This window comes from Octopus bimaculoides, chromosome 6, assembly GCF_046866305.1.
Source record: "Octopus bimaculoides isolate indiv1 chromosome 6, ASM4686630v1, whole genome shotgun sequence".
NCBI lineage: Eukaryota > Metazoa > Mollusca > Cephalopoda > Octopoda > Octopodidae > Octopus > Octopus bimaculoides.
In genome coordinates this window covers 118,730,294-118,737,793 of record NC_142933.1, presented here as the reverse complement: position 1 = coordinate 118,737,793, position 7,500 = coordinate 118,730,294, and the positions used below count along the sequence as shown (strand labels likewise).

General features: G+C 35.3%; 1 protein-coding gene across 7 annotated transcripts in view; it reads right to left on the bottom strand.

Annotated features, from left to right (window-relative positions):
• The window catches only part of LOC106881073 (organic cation transporter protein), a 322,600-nt gene that overhangs the window by 132,602 nt on the left and 182,498 nt on the right, over nucleotides 1-7,500 (bottom strand). Inside the window, exon 3 of one of the 7 annotated variants that reach the window (XM_052968540.2) lies at nucleotides 5,698-5,799. The exons of 5 other annotated variants lie outside the window; for them this stretch is intronic. The gene's annotated coding sequence lies outside the window, so the exon portion shown is untranslated. Of the gene's footprint in view, nucleotides 1-5,380; nucleotides 5,487-5,697; nucleotides 5,800-7,500 lie in introns of those variants that run through there. One more of the 7 variants, XM_052968542.2, reaches the window with a different exon arrangement.

The window sequence follows — 7,500 nt, the reverse complement described above, 5'->3', positions numbered from 1 at the left end:
GACATTACATATCTGTGCTCTGCTGAATATGTAAGATTTGTGGCTCGGAACAATGTTTCACAGATGAAACGAGAAATAAACTGGGTATCTGAGGAATCACTTGTAGTGTACAAGTACAATGACTATATTGATATGGACTTGTGATGCAAATGGATGATAACAGATGGATAAATAAATGCCAGGAGATCCAAGTGGAAAGTAACAGTGGAAGAGGAAGACTAAGAGCTAAAGAAGATATTGGCAGAAGTAGTGGAAACTGATTTCAGGATGATGAATCTCATAAAGAAAATGACAAAAGAATGCAACAAATGGTGAGACACTGTATTGGGAAGGACTCATCAAGTCCAAACATGCATGGAAAAAGCAGATGTAAAAATGATGAAAATTATGATGATGATGATGATGATGATGATATATGTGTGTGTAAAAGAATGTTTGGTTTTACAAATGGGGAGGAAGAGAAGTCAATATTTACAGCAGAGAATATAACAATAATAATAACAAACTAATTGTATACAGAGCTCAGGTGCACCACAACTCATCAGGAAAAGAAGCCCAGACTGTATGAACAGCATTAGTTACTTTTTCTGATGAGTTGTAGTACACCATAGTACTGTATACAATAAGTTCAATATTATTATTATTATTATTATTATTATTATTATTTGCCAGGCAAGATACTTGGTGGTATTTAGTGTGCAGCTATGTTCTGAGTTCAAATTCCCCCAAGATCAGCTTTGCCTTTCATCCTTTAAGGATACCAGTGACACCCATGCCAGTGACATGTAAAAAGCACCCATTACACTCTTGGAGTTGCTGGCACTAGGAAAAGCATCCAGCTGTAGAAAACATACCAGATCAGACTGGAATTCTGGTAATTGACAGAGAACACCACTGGAAAATACGAAAACTAAAAGAAGCAACACATATGCTAGGACACAACAACCTCATATGCAGACTGAGTGCAGATATGAACATCATATGGGAACTGGTATTAAGGAAGGATAGGAGAATATTAGATTTGTAAGCCATAAAATTCACTCCATAATTGCCCACAGGCATATGGCGCAGTGGTTAAAAGCATGGCCTACTAACCCCTAGATTCCAAGTTTGATTCCAGGCAGTGACCTGAATAATAATAATGATGATATTAATAATAATAATAATAATAATAATAATAATAATAATAACATCAAAAAATACCTTAGAAATGAGAACCCAGGTTCAAAATTTCCTCAAGACACCTGATGAAGGTTGGAGGGTATATCAGCCAAAACGTGTTAACAACAAACAAGATGAGGACAAATATCCGTCAAATGTAAATAATGTAAATAATGTAATAAGATAGGGTTGAAAATAGGCTAAATTTTCATACACATGTATATTTGTTTGAATAAAACAAGTTATACACTTTAAGCATAGAAGGAGATATTTCTATTATATATAAAATACAAAGATATATGTTTGCATAACAAATGTTTCCATATAACAGTTTTACTGCAAAAATGTTAGAGCATGTTTTTACAGGGTAAGTTTTACACACACAAACAAACAAACCAAAGAGAGAGAATTGTATATTACTGAAAAGTTTTTGTACAGGCAAAAGTCTATGTACAAAAAAAGTTTTCATATAAAAAAGACTTAGTGTAAAAAAATGTTTCACTGAATAAATTTGTGTGTATGTTGTAGGCAAAATAAGTTTTGCAGATGAAGAAAATCACATTCTACTGACCAGCTTTCTCTGTCGTTCAGCTTATCAAAGTTTAAAGCAGTTTATTTTCAATGCATTTTCAGATCGTGTATATATATTTATTCTGGCATTCATACAAACAGATAAATAAACACAACTACATGTATGCATACAAATGGACTTTGAATGATTAACAATACACACAAGGATTTTAGATTTTGGAAATTCACATAAGCATAAAGACACAAAATATATACATAGTAGCTATGTGGTAAGTAGCTTGCTTACCAACCACATGGTTCAGGGTTCAGTCCCACTGTGTGGCACCTTGGGCAAGTGTCTTCTAATATAGCCTCGGGCCGACCAAAGCCTTGTGAGTGGATTTGGTAGACGGAAACTGAAAGAAGCCCGTTGTATATATGCATATATATATGTGTGTGTGTGTGTGTGTGTGTGTGTGTCTATGTTTGTCCAACATCGCTTGACAACTGATGCTGGTGTGTTTACATCCCCCTAACTTAGTGGTTTCTTCTTTCTTATATGTGTGTCTCTCCTTACTAACGCTCTGCCATTTTATACAAAATGGCAGATAGTTAGTAAGGAGAGACACAAAAAAGAAAGACGAAAGCAAAGGATCATTGATAAGGTCACAGAAGTGTAACGAAAGAACTCTGGCCGAAATTCAATTAATTATAAAATAAAACTGAAGAAAATGAATACCAAATATATAGTACGTGTGTTTCCATTGGCTAAACTGGCAACATGACCATCTCCAAATACAACAATATCTGTTTCAACACACAAATTCACATCAAGAATCTTGCAAAATGAGTACATCTCTCTCTCTCTCTCTCTCTCTCTATATATATATATATATATATATATATATAGATATATATATGGTTTATATATGCATTTCTGGGTTGATGAGCATGGTACACACCAAGGAAGGCATCCCATGCATACCAACAGGGAAAAGTGAGCATAAAATTATGATGATTTTCATATATGTTTGTGTGTATGTGCGTATGTATGTGTGTGCATGTACATGTGAGTGTATATGTGTGTGTGTGTGCGAGTGCCTGTGTGCATGAGTGCATGTGTGTGCTTGTCTGTATGCAAAAGATTATTTTTGTATCAGTACACTTTGGAAAGCACTCAGATTTCTTGAAGTCTGTTCCTATTGCAGGCATTAATTTGTCTTTAAACAAAACAGTTTAAAGCCTCTCCTCTCTTCATCCCCCTCCTATACTTCAACAGTGATATGCAATTAGTACCATGCGGTTTGTGAGTATCCAATGCCTCTTCAGCTAAATTGTCTTCTTTCCCTAGGCAACCACCACCACCACCGCCACCACCACTACCATTAATATCTTCACTACAGCCATGACTGCCACCACAATTACAAATTATCTATTACCTTGCTATAATCACCAATCATTATTACTATTGTTGCCATTGTTGGCATCGTCGTCATCATCATCATCATCATCACCATCATCACCACCACCACCATCATCATCATCATCATCATCGCCTGTTTACGAATAAGTGATCACAATTCATCGGCTGAGTATATGATTTCCAAAATTACCCTATTATCCTACATGTGTGTGTGTGTGTGTGTGTTTATGTATGCATGTATATATGTATATATATATATGTATATATATGTATATATATAGGTGTGGGCATGGCTATAGGTGCATGCATAGCTGTGTGGTTAAGATGCTCAATTCTCAGTGCTATGATTTCAGCTTCAGTCCTACATTATGGAACCTCGGGCTGACCAAAGTCTTGGGAGTGGATCTGGTAGATAGAAACTGAAAGAAGTCGTTTTCTTTCAGAAAAATTCTACTCTTCATGCACATTTTATATCCTCCATTATTACATTATATGTGTGTATGTGTATGTGTGCATGTGTGTGTGTGTGTGTATGTGTGTGCAGTTGATATTCCTAACTGTCAACTATAGAGAACACTATAAATTAGCTCCTTTAATAACACACATACATTTTCATATACAGAAATGTTTGCAAAATCCTCATTACATATGCAAAATACCATTTCATGATTTTGTACTGACTAATGGAAGTATATCACAGGTACCAAATATATAACACCTGATTCATATTTAGACACACTATGACAACATATATTCTGTGTAAATTCTGATTTGGTGTTGTTTTGGTGTTAGAGAAAATTGAAGGTGTTAGCCATGCCTCCATAGATTTCTATAAACAATGAATAATATATTCACAAAACTGAGATGTTACCAACATAACACTCTCAATAATTTAACATATATTTCATTTAATTTAGTGATAGCTTATGCAAAACAGTTTGGTAAGAGTTTACCTTTTAGTCTACTCTGCCTTTACATATCAAAAATTGTTTCCTTTGACCTGAAGTCATCTTATTGAATAGAAATTTAAATAAATAATTCTCATCAGGTCATGAGTCTTATTTCCCAGAATTGTGGACTGTTGAAGAAAAATGTAAGAAAAAGAAGAGGAATATAATTCCAGCTTGTAATAGCATTTATTGGTTTCCATGTTGGAATTTGCAAAGTTTGGAGAGTTCAAAATATAAGATACTGGAGTCAATGAGGGACTATAAGCCAATAAAAAAAAAAACCTTTATGTACAAAAATACAAGGAACAATTCAGTCTATTTCTTATACTTTGAAACTTGGAAACCAAAAATATGAAAGCTTAACATGATTGAACATAGAGGATGGGTACTAAGAGATTAGAATTATTGCATAACACAAAAATACCAACAACAATGATAATAATGAGGTTTATTAAATGGTTGCAACGAGCAATGACTAATGGATGACTGATCAGTAAAGCCATATGGGAAGACCATAGAGAAATGTAGGTAGAGCATAGGACAGATTGAGTATCAGAAAGCTTTTGACAGAGTTCCCTGTACATGAATCTTGGAAACACAAGCCACGAGGAAAATAGCACCAATAATAAGCTGGTATGTAAAACATATTATGAGTAACTGACAAATAATTCTGTAAAAAACAACACAGAAGAGAGAGTTTAGAGGAGGAATATTCCAAAGGAACTCTTTGTGTCCACTCTTTTTTTCAGTCTAGCACTCACATCTTTAACTGACACATTACAGTAGAATTTATATACAAACATGAACAATAGTTCAAACACAGTTCACTAGAATTCCAATGCAAATATGAAACCTAATATAGACTCATTTCAATAAAATTTGAATGCATAGTTGGAAATGACAATAGCAATAGTTGTATTATAATTGAAAGCCAAATGTAATTGCCTGATTTAGGTCACACCCGCCCACACACACACACAAAAAGATATGGCAGAGGTATGTTGGGAGTGATAGTACCTCCTTCCTTCACTTTCGTATACATCAAGGAACTGGTAAGAAGAAGAGTGACATATCTCTGGTCAGACATCCGGCTGGCCTGAAAGCTTGCAACTAAGATGTCATTAAAGCACCCAAGGGCTAGTTGGTGGTGTTAAAATGGGTAAAGAATGAAAGCTACTACACTAAAATGAACAGGAACAGTCCCTCTTATAAGGTTCCACACAATTTCCCATATATTCTATTAAATTTCCAAGGTTTAGGTTTAACCAAGACTATAGTACAAAACACTCACTTTTTCAAGGTGCCATACAACAGGACTGAACTCAAAACCACATACCTGCAAAGCAAACTTGTTAACCACACAAACATTCCTGCATCCAAGACCTTTATACCATTCTCACAAAATTTCCAACTATATTATAGATATGTGAAACCATATGCCATGGTTATTTAGATTAACATCTTCGACACATAGCCACAGAACATTAGAAGCATTTGTTTCAAACACAGAGTAAAATGCTTCCGAACCAATCGTAAAGAACATTTCTCAGAATTCTTTATAGTCGCAATAAACTTTGATTACTAAGTCATCTTCGACATGAATAGCCAAGTCTCAGAGGATGTATTTCAGACATAAAAAAAAACATTAATTACAATTTCAAATGACTTCTTCTTCTTTTCTTTTTGTTTTTATTGTAGTTTAAGGTTTCCATTTATATTATTACAGTTCCAGAGAAACATTGCAAAACGGTGTATCTACAAAAAAAGAAGAAGAATGAGGTCGTAGGAGATGTCATGGCATACAATTACACCGCCTCTTGTACACATCTACCTCAAAGTCACCTGGTTTACAACCCTGTTCATTCCTTTTGTATGCATTGAACAAAGCCGGTTTCCTATTTCTAAAACTATTGCAAATTTGTGCCTTTAGCAATGTGACAAAAACTAGCAGAATTCTTTTATAACTTTTGTTGTTTGTACACTCACCTAATGTTGGTGTATGATTGTGTGAGACTTAAGAACAGCTGGAAAAGAATGAGAGAGAGAGAGCGAGAGAGAGAGAGAGAGAGGGAGAGAGAGAGAGAGAGAGAGAGAGAGAGAGAGAAAGGATGATATATATTCAAACACAGGCAAAACTATATATTCCTGTATTTAATTAGTAGTTGTCAGTTTGATAAGATTATGGTGCTGCCAAGTACACACTTGTGTACTACATCATCATCATCATCATCGTTTAACATCCGTTTTCCACGCTGGCATGGGTTGGACGGTTTGACTGGGGACTGGTAAGCCAGGAGGCTGCACCAGGCTCCTATCTGATATGGCAAGGTTTCTACAGCTGGGTGCCCTTCCTGACGTCAACCGCTCCGAGAGTGTAGTGGGTGCTTTTTACGTGCCAGAGTGTATATATATGTATATATACACGCATAAACATACACATGTGTATTATATATATGTGCATGTATATATAAGTACAAGTAAAATAGCATGGTTAAGAAGTTCACTTTGCAATCATGCAGATTCTAGTTCAGTCCTGCAACATGAGACCTTACACAAGTATTTTCTACTGTACCCTTAAGTTGGCCAATACCCTGGCAGTGATAGTTAATTAGGAGGGGGAAACTGTAGAAGTTGTATATGTGAATGCACACATGCATGTATGTGTAAGTGGGCATGTGTGTATGTAAGTGTGTGTATACATATATATTTGTGTATGTATGTGTGTGTGTATGAGTGTATGAGTTTGTCTATATCCTTGTTTGCATTTATATTTACCTTATGTAAAAGTTGCATCTCTTTATGCTAAATCTAAAGAGGTGACTTGGCCATTAGACAAACAGTAACCAATAAAATATGTATCTGAAATAATCACTGAGGTTGATAAGACCAACTAAAACAAGCATGTATGATGGATAGTGCTCCAGTGTGGCCACAGTGCAATGATAGAAATCAGCAAAATACTAAAATAATACAGACATAGGTATGGCTGTGTAGTTAAGAAGCTTGCTTCCCAACAGTATGGTTTGGGGTTCAGTCCCACTGTGTGGCACCTTGGACAAGTCTTCTATTATAGTCCCAGGCTGACTAATGCTTTGTGAGAGAATTTGGTAGAGAAAAACTGTGTAGAAGCCTGTTGTATATATATTTGCATGTGTGTGTGTGTGTGTGTGCTTCTGTGTGAGTTTGTACTCTCCTTCACACCATTTGATAACCAGTATTGGTTTGTTTACATCTCTGTAACTTAGAGGTTTGACAACAGAGACCAATAGAACAAGTATCAAATTTAAAAATCAAACATAAGTATTGGGCTCAATTTTTTTGATGAAACCCTCCATTAAGGCACCTCAAGGTAGCCACAATCCAATGACTGAACGAGCAAAAGATAAAAGATGACATATAAATGTGTGTGTGTGTGTGTTTGTGTGAGTATGTATGAGTATGTGTGTGTATATGTGT